The following is a 21,712-nucleotide window of genomic DNA, read 5'->3' on the forward strand; positions in this document are numbered from 1 at the left end:
ATGGTATATCTGGCCCTGAATGAGATCAGACTTGGATCCTTGTAAATTGTCATTTTTAAATTGTGCTTAAGTGTTCACAGGGCTGTGATTAGTCCAGGGAAAAGGGAGCTGCAATAAATTAAGAGGATGCTGGGCTCAGAAAACACACAGGGAATCTTATTTAACTGCCATCGATCAATTGAAAATTAGAGTTACGGTGCACTGGGGCCTTCAAACCTCACGGCTTCAGGAACCAATGGAAAGTGGCAGGCAAAAAGGTAGGAAAAGGATTAGATGGTTAGTGCTAGGAACAGCCAGACATTAGTGTCTTTGGAGATTGTTATTTCTGGGTTTTATGAGGTGTGTAGTGGGGAAGGTTCCCTGGTATACAGTGCCCTGTAAGCTATAGTCAACAGGGACCAAAGGGCAAACAAACCATTTTCCCTTAGTATTTTTGTTTGCTTTGAAGATTGATCTGGGGAAGAGTCATAAGATTTCACAATCATGAAAACGAGAAAACAGAAGAGTCCCTTTAGATCACTGCAGTCAGATTCGGGTCTGTGAAGGCTCAGCAAAGAGCACTTTCAAAATATAAAGCCAAGAGGCACAAGACAAAGACATCTAAACCTCTACCCCCAGCCTTGCAATTTGTCTTGTTTTGTGCCGTCGAGTCGTGTCTGACCCATAGCGACTCCATGGACACATCTCTCCCAGAACGCCCCACCTCCATCTGCAATCGTTCTTGGTAGTGCATCCATAGTTTTCTTGGTAAAAATATGGAAGTGATTTACCATTGCCTTTTTCTTATACTCTATTTCCTCTCTCCCTGATTTATTTTAATGTCTCTCTCCCCTGAGTGATTATGGGCAGAGATTGTGCCTACCAACTATTTTATGGTACACTTTCAAGCACTTAGTAGAGTGTTCTGCACACAATAAGGAATATCATTGATTGATTTAAATGTTCTGAAGCAACAGGCACCGATGTCTGGTGAGAGAAGGTGCCAGACCAGGAAGGCCACACGGAATAATGGTAATAATAATAATGGTATTTGTTAAGTGTTTACTATGTACCAAGCACTGTTCTAAGTGCAAGGTAATCCGTTGTCCCACGTGGGGCTCACAGTCTTAATCCCCATTTTACAGATGAGGTAACTGAGGCACAGAGAAGTTAAGTGGCTTGCCCAAAGTCACACAGCAGACAAGTGGTGGAGCCGGAATTAGAATTCACACCCTCTGACTCCCAAGCCCATGCTCTTTCCACTAAGCCACGCTGCATGGCCTGGGAATCGGAGGGCCTGGGTTCTAATCCCGGCCCCGCCACTTGTCTGCTGTGCGACCTTGGGCAAGTCACTTAATTTCTCTTTCCCTCAGTTGTCTCATCTGTAAAATGGGAATTAAGACTGTGAGTCCTGTGTGAGACAGGGACTGTGACCAACGTGATTATCTTTTATCTATCCCAGCACTTAGTATAGGGCCTGGCATGGAGTAAGTGCTTAAATACTAAAAGAAATGAAGCTCACCATGTGAGACATCCAGGCCCATAAAAGCACTGCTACCAGGGAGACAGTGAGCCCTATGCCCATGGGACAGGGATTGTGTCCAACCCGATTTGCTTGTCTCCATCCAAGTGCTTAGTACAGTGCCTGGCACACAGTAAGCACTTAACAAATACCACAATTATTATTATTACCAACCAGCAAGGTGCACCATAATTCACTAAGGGCTGAGCTGGTGGCTTTCATTAGTGTCTTACTGTAGATCTGGGCAGACTGAGGGGGAACCTAATGGAAATGTACAAAAGTATGGAAGGTGATGGAAGGGTGGACTGGGATTGTGTTCATCAAGTTCCACAACAGCAGGCATCCACTGACTCACTGAAGCTTAGAAGTAGGAAGCAAAGAGGCCTACTAGAAAGAGTAAGGGCCTGGAACTCAGGAGTTCTGGGCTCTATTCCAGCTCTACCACTAGCTTTCTCGGTGACCACGGGCAAGCCGCTTAACTTCTCCATGCCTCAGTTTCTTCATCTGTAAATGGGAATTCAAAAACACCTGCTCTCTCTCCAATTTATACTGTGAACCCCATGTGGGACTGGGACCATGTCTTATCTGATTGTATTGTATTTATCCCTGTCCTTTTTTTAAATGGTATTTGCTAAGCGCTCACTGTGTGCAGGTGAAGCCTGAATTAGAAACCAGGTCTTCTAAATTGCAGGCCCAAGCTCTTTTTTCACTAGGCTATTTATCCAAGATTTTATCCAAATCCTACCGTGAATTATTTGATATTTTCTGTCTGCAGAACTTTCTGTAATGTCTAGCTTTACATTGTTTCCACCACCTGTGTGAAATAATTGCTCTCTTTCATTTGTTTTAAACCTACAATCTGATAATGATAACTTGAAATTTGTTGAGCACTTACTCTGTGCTAAGCAGCAATGTACTAAGCACAGAGAAGCAATTAGTCTTGTGGAAAAAGGATGGGCCTGGGAGTCTGAGGACCAGGGTTCTAAGCCTGGTTTTGCCCACTTATCTGCTGTGTGACTTTGGGTAAGTCACTTAACTTCTCTGTGCCTCTGTCACCTCATCTGTAAAGTAGGAATGGAGACTATGAGCCCCACTTGGGACAGGGACTGTGTATAACCTTATTATCTTGCATCTATGCTTGTGCTTAGTACACTGCTTGGCATGTAGTAAGTGCTTAAAAGGCAGCAATCATTATTATTATTCAACAGAAATTTAGAAGTTTGCAAAGGAAGGGGATTTTAGCTGGTACTTTCTTAAACATTAGGATGGTCATTAAAGGGGGCGATCATCTCATTATTCCCCCAGACATCCTGTCGCATGGGCCTGGGAGTCGGAAGGACTTGGGTTCTAGTTCTTGTCTTCACCACTAGTCTGTTGTGTGACCTTGGACAAGACACTTACCTTCTCTGTGCCTCAGTTACCTCATCTGTAAAATGGTCATTATGACTCTGAGGCCCCTGAGAGACATGGACCATGTCCAACTTGATTACCTTATATCTACTCCAGTATTTAGAACAGTGCCTGGCACACAGTAAGCATTTAACTAATACCATAAAAAAACTTACTGTCTAGAGGGAGACAGACATTAATATAAATTACTAATGGATATGTACATAAGTGCTTTGGGACTGAGGGAGGAGTGAGTAAAGGGTACAAATCCAAATGTAGATCTGACCCATTTTATCTTTACTACATCTACTCAGCCCAAGGCTTTGGACCTAAATATGTTTAGTCTGTAACCTTTTTGACTCTCATACCAAGGGCTCAGTTCTCCTTCATGTTGGCACAGAGGAAAGAAAAGCTTTCCCTGATTCCCCTTTCTCACACAGAACATGAGAAGACATGGGGGCAAGGGTGGTGATTTTAGCTTCCAGAAACTCTGGGACCTACAAGGCTAGTAATATTACCCAGAAGCAGACTGTATTTCTATATTACGTTTTGTAATAATACCTTCATTTTGGTATAGCACTTTTATTCCCCAAGCACTATCACATTACTTATCTCATTTTTGCTCTACCAACAACCCTTTGAGGTAAGTAGAAAAACTGCCCAGCGAAGAGGAACTGTTGAAGGAGAGGATGACCCAAGGCCTCATAAGGTGGAATCCACTGTGGTTTTCTTGCTGGGACCCAGTCACTGCTGTCTGCATTTGGGGGGATGGGTGGTGAGGCAGAACCCCATTTTGTTGTGAACTTCCCCTCGATAGCAGTGGGTCACCCCACTTGGCCGGATGAACAGAGATACGGGGTCTGGCTCTTTCGAACCAGTTGAACAGCCCCCAATCAATCAATCCACTGTATTTATTAAGCACTTACTGTGTGCAGAGCACTGTACTAAGCGCTTGGGAGAGTAGTAATAATAATCATATTTGTTAATCACTATGTGCCAAGCACTGTTCTAAGCACTGGGGGGATACAAGGTAAACAGATTGTCCCATTTGGGGCGCACAGTCTTAATCCCCATTTTACAGATGAGGTAACTGGGGCACCGAGAAGTTAAGTGACTTGCCCAAAGTCACACTGCTGACAGGTGGTAGAGCTGGGATTAGAACCCATGACCTCTGACTCCCAAGCCTGTATTCTTTCCACTGAGCCATGCTGCTTCTCTATAATAATTATGGTATTTGTTAAGCTCTCACTATGTGGCAGGCACAGTACTAAGAGCTGGGGTGGATACAAGCAAATTGGGTTGGACACTTCCTCTCCCACATGGGGCTCACAGTCTCAATCCCCATTTTACAGATGAGGTAACAGGCAGAGAGAAGCAAAGTGACTTGCCCAAGGTCACACAGCAGACAAGTGGTAGAGCCAGGAATAGAACCCAAGACCTTTTGACTCCCAGGCCTGTGTTCTATCCATTACGCCACACTGCAGAGTTGGTAGACATGTTGCCTGCACGTTGGAGACATATTAATATAAATTACAGAGAGGTACATAAGTGCTGTGGGGTCAAGGGAGGGGTGAACAAAGGGAGCAAATCTAAGTGCAAGGGTGATGCAGAAGGGAGTGGGAGAAGAGGAAATGAAGGCCTAATCAAGGAAGCCTCTTGGAAATGTGCCTTCAATAAGGGTTTGAAGGTAAGGAGAGTGATCGAGTGTCAGCTATAAAGAGGGAGGGTGTTCCAGGCTCCAAGAAAGCCCTACTTCCTTGATCTTTCAGGATGCCACTGGATGCACAATACATCACCTGGCACCTCCCTGCTTCAGGTATCTATCTCATCATCCCAGTTGGATGACAGTTAACAGCTTCCTTACTGTTCACCCTGTATCACACCATTTCCTTCTTGAGCCTACTCAACACAGCTGCAGGTGGCATCTTCCATCAGTGTCATTGGAAACACAGTTCATCGGTAAGTCCAAAACTCCTAATCCCTGGTTTTGAGGTGCTCTTCCAGCTGTCTCACTTACTGCTCTCATCTCTCAGCACATCACAGTGTGTACTCTTGACTCCCCCACACAGACCAAGTTGACTCTCAGTTGCATACTCTCATATTCAAGCCATCATTCATGCTTGCCTCCCTGCACGGAATTCCCCTCCCCTTCAAATTAATCAAATCTAGCCAGTTGCTCCCTTCTTTCAAAACCCTCTTAAAAAGCCACCTCCTCAAAGAGGTCTTCTCTAATACTCCACCTTGCTGGTCATGTCACTTGAATACGCACATTTCTTCATTTGTTATTTATTTGCTGACCTCTTTTGGTCATTCTGGCCTGGAATGCCCTTCCCTTTCATAACCAACAATTACTTCGCCATTTTCAAAGCCTTATTGAAGGCACATCTCCTCCAAGAGGCTTGCCTAAGCCCTCCTTCTTCTTCTCCCACTCCCTTCTGTATCATCCTCCCTTTATTCATTCCCCCTCCACACTCACAGCATTTACATATATATCTGTAATTTTATTTATTTATATTAATGTCTGTTTTCCCCCTCTAGACTGTAAGCTCGGTGTAGGCAGGGAATGTATCTGTTACACTGTTATAATGTAGTCTCCCAAGCACTTAGTGTAGGGTTTTGCACACAGTAAGTGCTCAATGAATATGACTGACTATTGTATATTTGGTAATTTATGCCTGCTTTCCCTCCCATTAAAATATAAGCGCATTGAAGCTGTTGAGTCTTACTTCTGTTGACTGTTTCCAAGTTCCTCGTACTGTGCTCAGCACTCAACAGGCTCCCCAATAAATGCTGTTAATGATGTTAAGGTTCTGCAGCTGGAGTTCCATGCTGCCTATGAGAACCACTCTTCCCTCCAGATACTCACACAGTCCTGGGATCCCAGCACATGCCCATGCAAACATGCATCCTTGCCATGGGAAGAAGAATCTGGCTCAGAAGATTTTAACTCAATCAATTAATCAATAAATGGTATTTATTGAGCTCTTACTATGTGCAGAGACCATACTAAGTGCTTGGGCAAATACAACAGTATTGGTAACACGTCCCCTGCCCACAAGAAGCTTACAATCTAGATGGAGCTTATATTATAGACTGCAAGCTACCCCAGCTCCCAGTTACCTTCACAGTAGGGATCACAGGTAGCACAGGAAAAGAAAATTCCCAGATAATTCCAAAGCTTGATTTTAGACAATAGTTCCAACTCCACCCACCCCCCCACACCTTTTCCCCTTCCTCCCATCCCAAATTTTTCCCAAGATTTTAAAACACAGCAAAATGATCCAATTTGAGCTTCATCTCTTTTGCTTTAATCAACTAAACAAACAGGTAACGATGACAATAATGGCCAAAAGGCAATCAGGGTAAGAAAAATGGGGGAACGCTAATGGGATAATCAGTCCTAATTTGACTTCCCATTGGCAGTGCTTAGAAGAAGGCCTTGCTCAGCAGGTAGATTTTCACTCGTCAGAGGAAGGTCTACACCTCTACTGACTAGAGGGGTGGAAAAGGGGGTTCAAACAGTCTCCTATTGACATTAAACTCAACTGGTTGTTGTGATTAGAAACCACCTGAATCCAACTAAACTAGTTATTATATAAACCTAAAGTCTGGTCATCTCAGTGGCTCACAGCAGTCCAACACACAAAAAATTCCTCAGGGAGAAGGGATAGCTTAAGGAATCAACTGCTACAATTTCCCTACAGAAAAGGAATAAGGACATTGAACCTCCCAACCTCCCTCGCCTAAGGCCCAATGTCTCATTTCGGCAATAATAAGTGCCGCCTTTGAGATGTTTAATCACTCTCTCTTTGACAAGGTAGGATACAAGCCGACGGAGGGTTCCCTGCATGTGGAGAGCAAAACTGTCCATTTCTGGTCTTACCCTGTCTCAGAAACCACAAACCAACTGATATCAGCTCAGGCAAGAATGCATTTGTTCCTTTCAGAGTCAGAGCAGACAGAGCTGAAAGGAGATCAGAAGAAGAATATGGGTCCCCGAAGGTTTTTTCTGAAACCATCATTGCCCTTCTCCATGCCAACTTTAAGTCATCAACCTATTCCTTTCTAGAACCTAGGTTTCACATCAGGGGTTGCTCTACATTCCTCGAATATTTTACAAAGATTATGGAGATTATGCATTTCAGAACATCCTGCTCTACTGGAGGTCAAAACCTGTAATTTACTAAAGTCTTATAACATAAACAGGCTTTTAAGTAATGTTTTAATACATGAATATTTAACATATGTGAATACTAGAGAGAACACCACAACATTCACAGAGGGGAGAGGCATATTTATTTATCTGAGAATGATCACCTCTGCCTTTTGGCCACAGGACTCATGAGCAAGTTAAGGAAGAAATTATTTCTAAAAACATAGTTGTTTATCAACATTTTAAATCATTTTTAAAAGTCTCCAAAAGATCCAGGAACAACAACTATCCTACTCAAGTGGCTGCTACGGTCACCACTGAAGAATCATCTGCCCCTTCTTTAGCAGTGACAACGGCAGCTATATTGACTTATCTGACCCTCTGAGCTGGGAATAGGAGTTTCCAGCTCAGTCGCTGAACTATTACCAGCAGTCCCCTGAAGTCCTCCTCACAGCCTGGCAGGCTAGCTTGGACTCCTGTACCCACAGCATTTCATTCAGTCATACTTATTGAGTGCTTAGTGTGAGTTAAGCACTATACTTAGAGTACAACACAATGAAACAGACAAACTCCCTGCCCACAACGAGCTTATAGCATCTGTACCAGGAGTTGCTGAGATTTTCGTGTTGAGGATTCAGGTTACTGGTCTTGCTCTCTGCTCCTTTGGAGAGGCAGGGCTGGCATTACGTGAATATGAGACGATTGTATATATTGTATAGAGAAGCAGCATGGCTCAGTGAAAAGAGCCCAGGCTTGGGAGTCATAGGACATGGGTTCTAATCCCGGCTCCGCCACTTGTCAGCTGTGTGACCTTGGGTAAGTCACTTGACTTCTCTGTGCCTCAGTTACCTCATCTATTAAATGAGGATGAAGACTATGAGCCCTACGTGGGACAACCTGATTACCTTGTATCTCTCCCAGGCTTAGAACAATGCTTGGCACATAGAAAGTGCTTAACAAATACCAAAAAATATATATATATATCATCCTTCCAGGGCTTTCTGGGGAAGTGGGGCAAGGAAATTCTGAAATAAGGGGCAAACCTTGATATACTGGATGTCTGGCCACTTTGTGCCATATAGTGGGGAGCAAAATTGACAGTAATAAATAGGCATTCAATATATATTGATGTTTTCTTGTATCAACCCAAATCATTTTACACAGTTGAAAATATTTAATATATAACTATTTAAGAGAAATGACACCTTAAGCTCCTAACATCCTCTAAGAAAAATTGACAAATTTGCTCAGAACCACAGGAATAATTTAACAAAAAAGACTATTCATAAAGTAAGCAAGCTATCCACTAGACTGTAAGCCCCTTGAGGGCACAAATCATATTTATCAAATATACTGAACTCTCCCAAATGCTCAGTACAGTACTCTGCACACAGTAGTGTCTCACCTCCCTACTCTCCTCTACAACCCAACCCACACACTTCACTCTAATGTCAACCTACTCACAGTAACTCAATTTTATTTATCTCACTGCTGACCTCTCGCCCACATCCTGCCTCTGGCCTGGAATTCCCTCCGTCTTCATATCTGACAATTACTCTCCCCCACCCCAAAGTCTTATTGAAGGCACCTCTCTTCCAAGAAGTCTTCCCTGTCCAAGCCCTCTTTTCTTTTTCTTCAATTCCCTCTGCATCACCCCAATTTGCTGCCTTTATTCACCACCCCCAGCACTTATGTGCAATTCATAATTTATTTATTTATAGTAACGTCCGTCTCCCCCTCTAGACTGTAAGCATGTTGTGGGCAGGAAATGTGTCTGCTATACTGTTATACTGTACTCTCCCAAGCACTTAGTACAGTGCTCTTCACACAGTAATCTCTCAGTAAATATGATTGATTGATTGGAGCACTCTCCTTGCTATGCTGAAAGATCTCCTGGAGAACGGCATTAAATATTACTTTAGTAGGTCCTTAATAGCTTGGTTTCGCAGAGATACTGCTGTATTGGGACAAAAAAAAAAATCCAGGTTGCAAATAAATCCAGAAAATGGGGATTCAATACTTGTTCTTCCTCCTTTTTAGACTGTGAGCCCCATGTGGGACACAGAGACTGTGTCCAAGCTGATGGATTTGTATAATAATAATGACGATGGCATTTGGTAAGTGCTTGCTATGTGCCAAGCACTGTTCTAAGTGCTGGGGGGCATACAAGGTAATCAGGTTGTCCCACACGGGGCTCACAGTCTTAATCCCCATTTTACAGATGAGGCAACTGAGGTACAGAGAAGTTAAGTGACTTGTTCAAAGTCACACTGCTGACAAGTGACAGAGCCAGGATTAGAACCCATGACCTCTGATTCCCAAGCCCGTGCTCTTTCCACTGAGTCATGCCGCTTCTCAGTATCTATCCCAGTGCTTAGAACAGTGCTTGACACATAAGTGCTTAAATACCATGAAAGCAGGTGGGAAGCTAAGGGTTTCTGGGGTCTCCACATTTGGAACTCTCACCTCAAACATCCTCATTTTCCCATTGCAAAAGACTGTCATCCTATTATGTAGTTCTCTTTCCTACTCAAAGCAACAATAAATACAAAACCCCCAAATAACAGTGAAACTCAGCTAGGGATTCCATTTTCACTGAAAAGGTCAATGTGGGTTCAGTCCTGCTCATCCAGTGCCCATATAATAATAATAACAATAATATCAATAGTACTTAAGTGTTTACTATGTTTCAAGCACTGTTCTAAGCACTGGGGTAGATACAAGTTAATCAGGTTAGACACAGTCCCTGTCCCACATTGGGCTCACTTTCTTGAACCCCATTTTACAGATGAGGTAACTGAGGCCCAGAGAAGTTAAGTGCATTGCCCAAGGTCATTCAGCAGACATGTGGTGGGGCCTGGATTAGAACCCAGGTCTTTCTGACTCCCAGGCTTGGACTCTATCAAAGGTATTTATTAAGCGCTTACTGTGTCTGGGCATGAAGACATAAAAAGGCACATGAAGACTATTCTTTATTGTGCTATCATGCAATGCCTGACACCCATTTTCAACTGAATGAATTGGGTAACTGAGAACAACATGTATTTCTGGCTCAGATGCTATGCACAGTTTACTCACTGAAACCCAGACCCTGTTTCCTTTATGGGAAAAATCTTTTCATAAAACATGCCTTACTCCCTCTTAGGAGATTATTCTCAGGTTTAGAGAATGACAATTAATTTGGATTTCCTATTTTGAATTTTATCAACAGGGAAAAATGTTATTCAACAAAGAGACAATTAATTTGGCTTTAACTTTTAAATGTTCTTTGGTAGGAGGATGTGCTTTTATGGACAAAAATAAAAGGAATAATTAGACCGGATTTCTGGGGAAGAAATGAAATCAGGAGAAACTGAAGTCAAGTAAAAGAAAACAATTATGCCGGATCAGATCCGATTCTCTCAACCTAATTAAAAAATAGACTGCCGACTTCTAGTTCGAAAATCAATCCCTCTTCATCTTCGGCGAAGCTCTCTAAGTCTGATGTACAGCTCAGTTCAGCAAAGTTGTAATGTGCCTAGTAAAAGAATTATAAAATGTTCACCTGCAGGGATTATTTTCATGAAAGCTGACGATGCGGCCTCCATGATCTATTTCATCCTTGAAAGGGTAAAAATGACTACAGAAGCAAGCTGGCATACAAAACGTTTTCCACACTGCCGAGCCCAAACACCTGAAGCTTGTCCAGGTGACGAAGGTTATCATTACTGCAGTATTGGTTTCCTGTGTATTTCTTGCAGCAAAGTCTAGGAGTTACAGTAAGGATCTCTGAAGGCTCACCCTTGGGCCACCCTGCATAGCTGCATTTCCCAGTGCTGACCTGGAAAGGGCGAGACTAGCTACACTTAGCAGCCTGCAGCAAGACCTTCTTCTAAGGGCCATCTGTACCCACAAATGAACCACTGCCAGAGCATCCAGGTCTGTAGCTAACCCTCCTACTCCCCGCCTCCTAGTTTTTGGGTTGCATTTTCCTCAGCTTAGAGATTGAATTCCACTATTGGTCGTGTTTCGAGAATTCCATCTCCCCACACCTTCTCGTGGGATCTGGGCTGTCAAGACTGTCACCCTGATTCCAGAACATCAACTAATTAACGTAAGGGCTTCTGTTCACTCAGTTGTGAACTGCAGTACTGTGTACTTGGTTTTGACAGGAGTCCTCAAGACTCCCTAGTTTCCTCTTAGTCACTGACTTGATAGGCTGTTATTATTATTATTATTAATAATATATTTTTTGAAGCTTCCCTCTTTGAGGTTTCTGCAAGCAAACCCATGTTTCGGCCTTTCGGCTCCAGTATTCAGCCCTTGGGGGAAGTATATGACAATGAGGTGGTCCATTAACTACAACTAACTGCTAAAATATTCTTGAGAGCTGTGATAAGGGCTCTTAGCATGGCTTAGTGGATAGACACAGGCCTGGGAATCTAATGGTAAAGGGTTCTATCCCATCTCCGCCACATGTCTATGTGGCCTTGGGCAAGTCACTTCATTTCTCCATGCCTCAGTTACCTCATCTGAAAAATGGGGATTCAAACTATGAGCCCCATGCCGGAGAGGGACTGTGTTCAACCTATTTTGCTTGTATCCACCCCAATGCTTAGTACAATGCCTGGCATATAGTAAGCACTTAGTAAATACCACAGTTATTACTATTCTTCATTCATTCAACTGTATTTTCTGAGCACTTACAGTTTGCAGAGCACCATACTAAGCTCTTGGGAGAGTACAAAATAATAATAATAATGTTAGTATTTGTTAAAGCACTTACTATGTGCAGAGCACTGTTTTAAGTGCTGGGGTAGATACAGGGTAAGCAGGTTGTCCCACGTGAGGCTCACAGTCTTGATTCCCATTTTACAGATGAGGTAACTGAGGCACAGAGAAGTTAAGTGACTTGCCCAAAGTCACACAGCTGACAAGTGGCAAAACCAGGATTCAAACCCATGACCTCTGACTCCCAAGCCCGGGCTTTTTCCACTGAGCCATGCTGCTTCCATAACAGAGTGGGTAGACATGTTTCCTGCCCACAGTGAACTTACAGTCTAGAGGCCTGTACAGTTTAAAACAGTCCTGCTTGGAGAATTGTTTTCCATTATATGTTGCCCACACACTTATCTTTCTCCTGTGTTCACTCTTGAGCTGTTAGATTCAGGATAAACAAGCAAGGTGGAGAAGCTTGTGCTGATCCAGGTTTGAGTATGGCATACACTGATATATATGTGCCCTTTACCAGGTGGTAGGTTGGTGTTTAAGAGGGGCTCATCAGAGATTGCATCCCTAAAAATAATCATATTTTAAATCAAATAGTCAATTGCCTGGTACTCAATTCCAACTAGCAACAGTGGATGTGGCCTTGGCTAGACAAGAACGACAGCAATCACATTGGCCAGCTGTCTAGCCCTAGTAAAACTCTAAAGTAATTGCATTGGAATTGGGTTTTTCTTTCCATTCCAGTGACATGTGAACCAAGGAGAAAGCCCTAAATCTGCAATTAGTGCTGACAAAAATCATTTTCTTGTAGTTTTTCAGTAAAAGTGACATACTAAAAACATAACTATCTTGTGAATAATTCAGAGCCATGGAACTAAGTTAGGTGGAGACAACGGCATACCTCATCAATCAAAGCTAACATAATGAAAGGGAAGTGCTATCATTTAAATCCAACAGCAGAAGTAGTAATATTGGTATTTACTAAGCCAACAATGTTGAACTAAGTACTTGGGAAAGTACAACAGAAGTACAAAACATGTTCCCTGCCTTCAGGGGGCTGGCAATCTAATGATAAATTAAAATAGCATGAAAGCCAGACTTTTCCATTATGAACTTTCATGTGGAAATTTCTCCTTCTATCAAAGAACAATTTTGATGACATAATCAAGAATGTGACATTAAAATCTGGATTTTATTAAATTCAGAAGGCAGAATCTCATCACCCGTTTCAACAATTTTGTTACATTTAAATAGGGGTGAGAATTTCCTTAAATATAATGAAAAGTTGAAAACATGAAGAAAGAAAAAAAAATGCCCCAAACTTTTACAAAACAAAAACTTCTTTCAAAGCAATATCTGATCCTTTTTCTGACTATGAAAGGAAATCAAATTAGCCAACACAGGAAGACATTTTACAAAGCATATAACGCCTTCCCGTGCTCAGGTTGTTTTAATGCAGTTAATATAAATCAATTTCTAGAAAATGTCTTTTGTGTTACCATGAGATATTTGTTTATGAAACATATTTGATAAGTGAGCTAGGAACAAGTGATGGGATAAATAAGCTATGTAGACTCCCAATCTAGATCATTCAAGGAAAGAGAAAAACCTTAGATATTTATATCTTGATAATCTCCCTCACCGTATGACTGTATATGCACCTTGCTTGGAGATCACTGAGTCTATTTCAGTGCTGAGTTTAATCACCTTTTTTTAAAGGATGTGTTGGGTTGGAAAGTGCATTGGGCATTTCAATACATAGTGCTGAGGAAAGGAGAGAAGAGAATTGAGCTTATTGTTGGAATGGGAAAAAAAGCATCCTTATTGTAAAGTGAGCTTGTGGAAAATTAGCATAAATTAAATTCAGGAAAATGGGAAAGTGCATCCATGTTTACCTCTCTGTCCTCTGGGATTTCTTTCTGGCAGAATGCCATGTGAACAACAAGACCACACACAGTGGGCAATTAAACCCCATCAAAAATACAGGGTTGTTGTTTTATAGTATTTATTAAGTGCTTACTTGTGCCAGGCACTGTACTAAACCCTGTAGCAGATACAAGTTAATCAGGTTGGACACTGTCCTTGTCCAACACGAGGCTCACAGTATTAATACATTTTCCAGATGAGGTAACTGAGGCATAGAAAAGTGAAGTGACATGCCCGAGGTCACCCAGCAGAGAACTGGAGGATCCAGGATTAGAAAGCAGAACCTTCTGACTTCCAAGCCTGTGTCCTATCCATTAGGCCCATTGTCCTCATGTTCCAGGCTCTCTGCGCAGTCCTGAATTCCAGGGAGTAGACAGGTTAATATTAGCTGAACTTTGGGGCTGCAGTGGAATGGAATTAGCTTTTGGGTGGACTCTGAGGATCCATGCTCCCTTGCATTCAGTTAATGCCAGGAAAATGCACACCTACAAGGGAGTTGAGGCCATGAAGGCCCTCCAACTGGGAAGCACTCAGATGCCCACTGGTTTTCCTGAAACCCTCAATTACACAAAATTCATTTCATTCATGGAGGAGCCATGTAGGTATACAGTGGTTTTTATGATTTGTGGAATTCTCCAGAAGCAACATTCCCATGGAAAGGGGTCACAGAGCATAAACTGATGACTGAAGAAGTCACCACAAGGTGCAACTGCAAATGGGAAGTTTGTGATGGAAATCACTCACTGCATTATTTACACTTTAGCACATGACCCTCCAGCCCATCTCCCTAATCTCCTGCTGCTCTCCAAGCCCTGTGCCCTAGCAACTGATTTCCCCCACTGACTGCTTTCCGTTCTTAATAAAACAATTTTCCATCTCTTTTGCCAACTCCTTCATGCACACTTCTTCATTCTGCCTACTGACCAAAAATGTTGGGCAGGCAGATGCATTAAATTTCAATTAAAAAATAATATCTTGTTGGCAATTGAATAGTAACTGTGTGTATGAGTCTGCCAGCTGCAAATCTGTGCATCCATCCTCCAAGAGAGGGTCAAGTTAAAAAACTCAAAGATCAACCTGTGTTGACTCATTAGGAGTTCCAAAAGACCAGTGGCCACCTTTAATTCTGTTTCAATTTATTTCAAAATCAGAAGTACATCAACGCTTCGAAGTGATTTATATATTTCAGCCAGAAGGCAGCAAGTCCTATTTATGTTAAACAAGTATTAAATCATGACTGAAATCTGCTTACAGTTTCCAAACCTGGCTCCCACTCACAGTTGAAATTTGAAATTCACAGTTTACATACATACAGTGAAGAATTTCTCACCATTTGAGTCATTAGAACCTTGTGCTGGGAAACAGGAGTGCAGTCTCCATTCATCAAAATCCTTTTCACAAACCTGGACAATTCTGTCTTTCATTCTAACAAACTTGCATACATATATTAAAAATAACCATTCAGTCACCACACATTGCTGAAAAATCATTGATAAAATAGGCAGAATATCTGTGACATGTACAACCAATTACATGAAAGACACTTGGGCATCTTCACAAGGCAGAAGGAAATTCCCAATTAGCCAAAACACAAAAGATTCACATTGTCCCACCTGGTTTTGGCCACCAGTGGTAAATAGCTCCAGGGCTGTTTCCACTCTCCAACCCCTCCCCTTTGGCCACCATCATGGAGGACACTAACCTGCATATTTATACTCAACATTACCTCTCTGAAGAAATAGCTATCCTTGAGCTCCCTGAGCACTGTCTTAGTCTCTCAGCATCTAGCTGGACATCTGAGATGTCCCCCATAATCAAACTGCTGGGGAAGGGCTCCTATTTGGCAACTGGAGAACCTGAGTAATGTATTTTAGCAAAAATGAAAACTTAGGAGAAATTTAGATAATAATAATGTTGGTATTTTTAAGTGCTTACTATGTGCAGAGCACTGTTCTAAGCGCTGAGGTAGATACAGCACGCTGGGGTAGATACAGGGTAATCAGGTTGTCCCACATGAGGCTCACAGTTAATCCCCATTTGACAGATGAAAACTGAGGCACAGAGAAGTTAAGTGACTTGCGAACAGTCACACAGCTGACTAGTGGCAGAGCCGGGAGTCGAACCCATTACCTCTGACTCAGAAGCCCTGACTCTTTCCACTGAGCCATGCTGCTTCCCCTGCTTCCTGTCCTTGGAGAGAGGACAATGTGTGTGTGTTTCTGCTGGGAGAGGTGGGGGGTGGTGGAAGGGGGTTGTGGCTTTTCCACTATTTCAGGAAGTTATTAGTAAAATGGCACTTCCACAATGGCCATGGAAAAGCTAGTGGGTACCGTAGTTGGTTTAAGATTAGAATGGTGGACTTAGCCTCCCATATTAATAGTTTTTTAAAAAGGGAGGTTGTGTGGCTGAAGTGAGTGTACTTTACTATGTCCCCTATCTGTAATTTATTTTAATGTCTGTCTTCCCCTGTAGACTGTAAGCTCCTTGTGTGGTGGTGGTGGGGGGGTAATCACATCTACCAACTCTATTATCTTGGACTTTCCCAAGTGCTTAATACAGTGCTCTGCATATAGTAAGTATTAAATTAAAATAATTAAATTAAATTAAAAAATCACTGACTTGATGGCTTGAAGCTAGACAAAACCCTGACACTCTCCTGCTCTGTCTCCCGAGGGGCAGGCCAAAGGAAGGGTGGGGTGAGAAGAGCAATTACCCGGACCACAGCTCAAGCACAGAATTGTGCTTTTTTAAAAACTGGTATTTATGAAAGTCTTACTATGTGCCAGACACTGTATTAAGAGCTGGGATAGATACAAAATAAAGTAGGGCACAGTCCATGTCCCACATGGGGCTCAGTCTTAATTCCCATTTTACAGATGAGATAACTAAGGTCCAGACAAGTAAAGTGACTTGCCCAAGGTCACAAACAGACAAGTGGAAGAGCCAGGATTAGAACCCAGGTCCTCCACCTCCCAGTCCTGTGCTCTGTCCATTAGGCCATAAGTCATACCAGCCGTGAAATGGGTAGTGACACAGGCCCAACTGCTTCAGGGCCCAGTCTCCAGCAACCTTGTCTGAGGTGAGAGGAAAACGACTTCTAGAAGAGTTAGCTTCAGCTACTTCTTTCACTGGGGCTCAGTCTGAGGAAGAGGGGAAGGGAAACTACATGGGGGCAGTCCAGCAAAGGAGAAGGGGGAAAAAAAAATTCACCCATTGGTAGCCCAGTGATGGCATTTGCTCTGGGCTCTGAGACTTTTTTCAGCGGTCTAGACCTCAAGGTGGAGCGCCTATTTTCAGCCCACATTTCCTACATTGTCATGTGCCATGATGCTTGTTAGTTATAAGGAGCTGCTTTCATGTAGATGAAGAAAATCTGGCATCTCATCCGTGGGACCTCATTTAGAGTACTGTAGATCAGAGAGTGGGAAACGCCTTAGCTTTAGCACAGGAAACCAGACTTGGTAATCTTGGCTTCTGGGCCTGAGTCCACCACTGCCTTACTTTGTGACTCTGAGGGAAGTTCATTAACCTTTCTAGGGTTCAGTTTATCACACTGTAAAATACTTGATTGTTTATACAGTACTTTCAGATCCTTGGACCCAATGTGTTACATAAATAACATGGGCAATTAGTCACAGAAATCTTATTTCTCTGACACATTCCTGAATCACAAGCCACTGACCAAATACTGCACTTTCCTTTGTCATGTTCCCAACCCTAGTGGCCTTAACAAGGTTAATAGTCTATCAGTAACATTTCTGGAAATGAGGTAAAGAACTTTTAAGCCTATTATAGATTTATGAAAAAGGAGCCTTTGGTTCACTTAAAGATTAGGGGGAAAGCACTTCTAATCCAGTGATTCTCCTATCTAATTTTAGTAATGGAGATATAATTTAATTTTAGTAATGCAGATAAAAGGACAGTCAAAAAAGACTGATATCAATAAAGGTGTTTCTAGAAATACTATAAACACTTGCCTGCCCCTGATTTCTTTAGTACCCCCGTCTACTCCCCAGAAACTGCCCTCTCTAAGGTCACTGATGACCTTCTTCTTGCCAGATCCAACAGTCTCTACTGCATTCTAATCCTTCTCAACTTTTTTGCTGCTTTCGACACTTGTGGACTACTCCTTTCTCCTGGAAACACTAACAACTTTCCTGACACTGACCTCTCCTGGTTCTCCTCCTGTCTCTCTGGCTACTCCTTTTCAGTGCCTTTCGCTGGCTCCTCCTCTGCCTCCCACCCCATAACTGTGGAAATTCCTTAAGCCTCAGTTCTGGGTCCCTTTCTATTCTCCAACTACACCCACACCCTTCAGAGGATTCATTCTCTCCCATGGCTTCAACTACCTAACTACACAGGTGATTCCCAAATCTACCTCTGAAGCCCCAACCTCTCTCCTTCTCAGCAGTCTCACATTTTGTCCTGCCTTCAGGACATCTCTATCTGGATGCACCACTGACACCTCAAGTTTAACAGTCCAAAACACAAACTCCCCACCTTTCCCATCACTGAAAACATCACCACCATTCTCCCTGTCTCACAAGTCTATAACCTTGGCATTATCCTCAACTGACCTCTCTGCTTCAACCATCTATTCCATCTGCCAAGAACTCCTGTCAGTTCTTCCATCACAATACCTTTAGAATTCACCTCTTCCTCTGAATCCAAACTGTTATCACGCTTATCCAAACACTTATCCAACCTTGGCTACTGCATCAGTCTCCTGGATGACCTCCCTGCTTCCTCTCTGCTACCCAGATCAGTTTTCTAAAAAAATTCAATCAACCAACAGTACTTATTGAGTGCTTACTGTGTGCAGAGCACTGTACTCAGCATTTGGAAGAGTACAATATAACAAAATTGGTAGGCAAATTCCCTGTTCACAGGGAGTTTACAGTCTAGAGGGGAAGACAGATATTAATATGAATAAATTATTCATTCATTCAATAGTATTTATTGAGTGCTTACTATGTGCACAGCACTGTACTAAGCGCTTGGAATTTACAAATTGGTAAAAGATAGAGACAGTCCCTGTCTCTAATTATGGATATGTACCTAAGTAATGTGGAGCTAAGGGAGAGGGGTGAATATCAATATCAATCAGTCAAAGTCTCCTCACTCCTCAAAAACCCTACCAGCAGAAAGTCCCTACCAGCAGCTTTAAGGCACTCAATTAGTGTTCTCTGTCCTACCACACTCCTTTAATGCCAACTTACTCAATGAACTTGGATCTTGCCCTTGCCAATGCCCTCCCTCTGGCCTGGAACTACTCCCCACTCATAGCCAACACACCACCACTCTCCCTATATTCAAAGCCCTACGAAAATCATATTTCCTCCAAGGGACCTTTCCTAAATCCTCACTTCCACATAACCTGTGCACTTAGATATCTGCTCCTTAAGCACCTGATATTCACCCAACCTCCAGCCCCAAAGCACTTATGTACATATTCTTATATTTTGCCATTTCCCCTTTCTGTAATTTATTTTAATGTCTGCCTCCCTAATTTGTAATACCTTTGTTGGCAGAGAGCTCACCTTACCAACTCCACTGTATTGTACTTTCTCAAGCACTCAGTACAGTGCTCTGCATGCAGTGCTTAATAAATAAAGGATTGATTATCTTTGTGTATTTAATTCAACTGCCTTTAATTCAAATCTGAGATAACTGGTATTTCTGATAGGTATGATGGCAGGTACTCTAAGTACAATTATGACAGATTAATAAAAAACAACAACCAAAAACAACCAAAAAACCCAACAACCATTGCATGACCTAGTCTAACTCCCAGAGAGCAAGAACTCGGCACTTTACAAATGCCCAGAATTCTCAGAATCCCTTACAAATAAGCAAATGGGAACAGGACAATTCTCAATAAATACACTAGAGTCAAATTTTTCCAGGGTTAAGGTTTCTTCTTAGTTGTAAATTAGATATTTTAGGAGGAAGTTGAGTTCTTTCAGTTCACTAGGAGACAATTTAGTGCATAACTACAGGTCCTGGGCACTGCAAGCAGTGAGGAACTAAACAGTCCCCAAATGGATCTAAAAAAGCAAATGCTAAGTTTTTTTAAGATAAAGATATAATTTTAGGCACAAGAAGAATCAGACTATCATAATTCACAATCTACATAGAAAAAGGTATTGAGCAAATCCATGCACTGAGGTGGAAGAGGGGCTCCAGTTACGGTGGCCAGGATGGCGGTGGTAATGGTAGCGCTTGGGATATTTATTCATTCAATAGTATTTATTGAGCACTTACTATGTGCAGAGCACTGTACTAAGCACTTGGAATGTACAAGTAGGCAACAGATAGAGGCAATTCCTGCCCAATGATGGGCTAACAGTCTAGATTTTTTGCAGTGGTCCTACCCCAACTGCTTCACTCTAGATGGAGGGGCTGGCCTTGTTGAGCTCTTGTGAGAGAATGCGAGGATGCATGCCCATTTTGGGGATGCCTATCTTGTGGCCTGGAAAGTCCTTCCTCTTCATATCCAACAGACAGTCACTCTCCCCACCTTCAAAACCTTATTAAAAGCACATCTCCTCCAAGAGGCCTCCCCTGCCTAAGCCCTCTGCTTATAAGGCAAGGCTCTACCAATCAATAGTATTTATTGAGCACCTCCTGAGTTCAGGATAATGTACCAAGTACTTGATGGAGAACAATAGAATTAGTAGATCTGAAGTCTGCCCTTGTAAAGTTCAGGGAGGAGGAAGCAATAGAAACAAGTGCTACAGTAGGGTGTGAGTACCCAAGTGCTAAGGTGGCATGGAAGTGCTGAAGTAGCAGTGAGGTGCAACATAGCCTAGTGGATAGACCATGGATTTGGTAGTCAGCAGACCTGGTTTCTAATTCTAGCTCTGTCGCTTTCTTCTGTGTGATCTTGGGCTAGTTGCTTAACCTCTGTGCCTCAGTTACCTCATCTGTAAAGTGGGAATTAAGACTGTGAGTCCCACATGGGACATGGACTTTGTCCAACCTAATTATCTTGTATCTACCCCAGTACTTACAGCACATACCACAGAACGAGCATTTAACAATTGCCATTAAAAAAAAATAAAGTAGCAGTTCGAGGGAAAGAAGGTGAGAAGTTTAGATATTTCCTTTCCAGATACCTTTTCAGAGTCATCTATCTCCTCCAGAAGAGCAACTTTCTTATGGAATTTGATAAGCGCTATTAAGCACTTATTAACAAACACTATTCTAGGTACTGGGGTACATGCAAGTTAATTAGGTTTGACAGGGTGGCTTTCCCACATGGGGCATACAGTCTAAGTAGGAGGGTGAACAGGAGAACTGAGGCAGAGAGAAATGACTTGCCCCAGGTCACATGGCAAGCAATTAGACAGAGCTGGGATTAGAAGACAGGTCTTCAGACTCCCAGGCCCATGTTCTTTCCATTAAGCCATGCTGTTTCTTTTTCTGATTTTATATAGCACTTTCATTCTTCAAATACTATCACATTATATGTTTATTTCTGTCATCGTGACATCCCAGTGAGACAGGGAAAGGTAGGTATTAGCATCCTCGTTTTACAGATGAGGAAATTCCAGCTCTGCCATTTGTCTGCTGTGTGACCTTAGGCAAGTCACTTAACTTCTCTGTGCCTCAGTTACCTCATCTGTAAAATGTGGATTAAGGCTATGAGCCTCATGTGGGACATGGACTGTGTCCAATCTGATTAGCTTGTATCTAAGACCTTAATACCTGGCAATAATAAGCACTTAAATACCACTTAAAAAAAGGGAAACCAAGTCATAGAGAAGTTATGTGACTTGCTCACCGTCAACCTGTAGGCCAGTGGCAGGCCAAAACTAGAACCCGAGTCTTTGGACTCCTAGACCCATACTCTTTTCCCCTCCATGTCATGAATTTACTTTGGAACATCTTTACACAGGAACAGAAGGTAGCCACAGAAATCAAATTTACAGTTCTCTACAGTTCAGAATGCTGGCTAAGAAGGAGGCTGAGTTCAATGCCTTAGAATTTTACAGGGCTATAGATGGTGGCAGTGGCGAGTCACTCACTTTTAC

General features: G+C 42.4%; 1 protein-coding gene across 1 annotated transcript in view; it reads right to left on the reverse strand.

Annotated features, from left to right (window-relative positions):
• The window catches only part of CHN2 (chimerin 2), a 246,099-nt gene that overhangs the window by 169,966 nt on the left and 54,421 nt on the right, over nt 1-21,712 (reverse strand). The window lies entirely within an intron of this gene.

Source organism: Ornithorhynchus anatinus, chromosome 8 (assembly GCF_004115215.2).
Source record: "Ornithorhynchus anatinus isolate Pmale09 chromosome 8, mOrnAna1.pri.v4, whole genome shotgun sequence".
NCBI lineage: Eukaryota > Metazoa > Chordata > Mammalia > Monotremata > Ornithorhynchidae > Ornithorhynchus > Ornithorhynchus anatinus.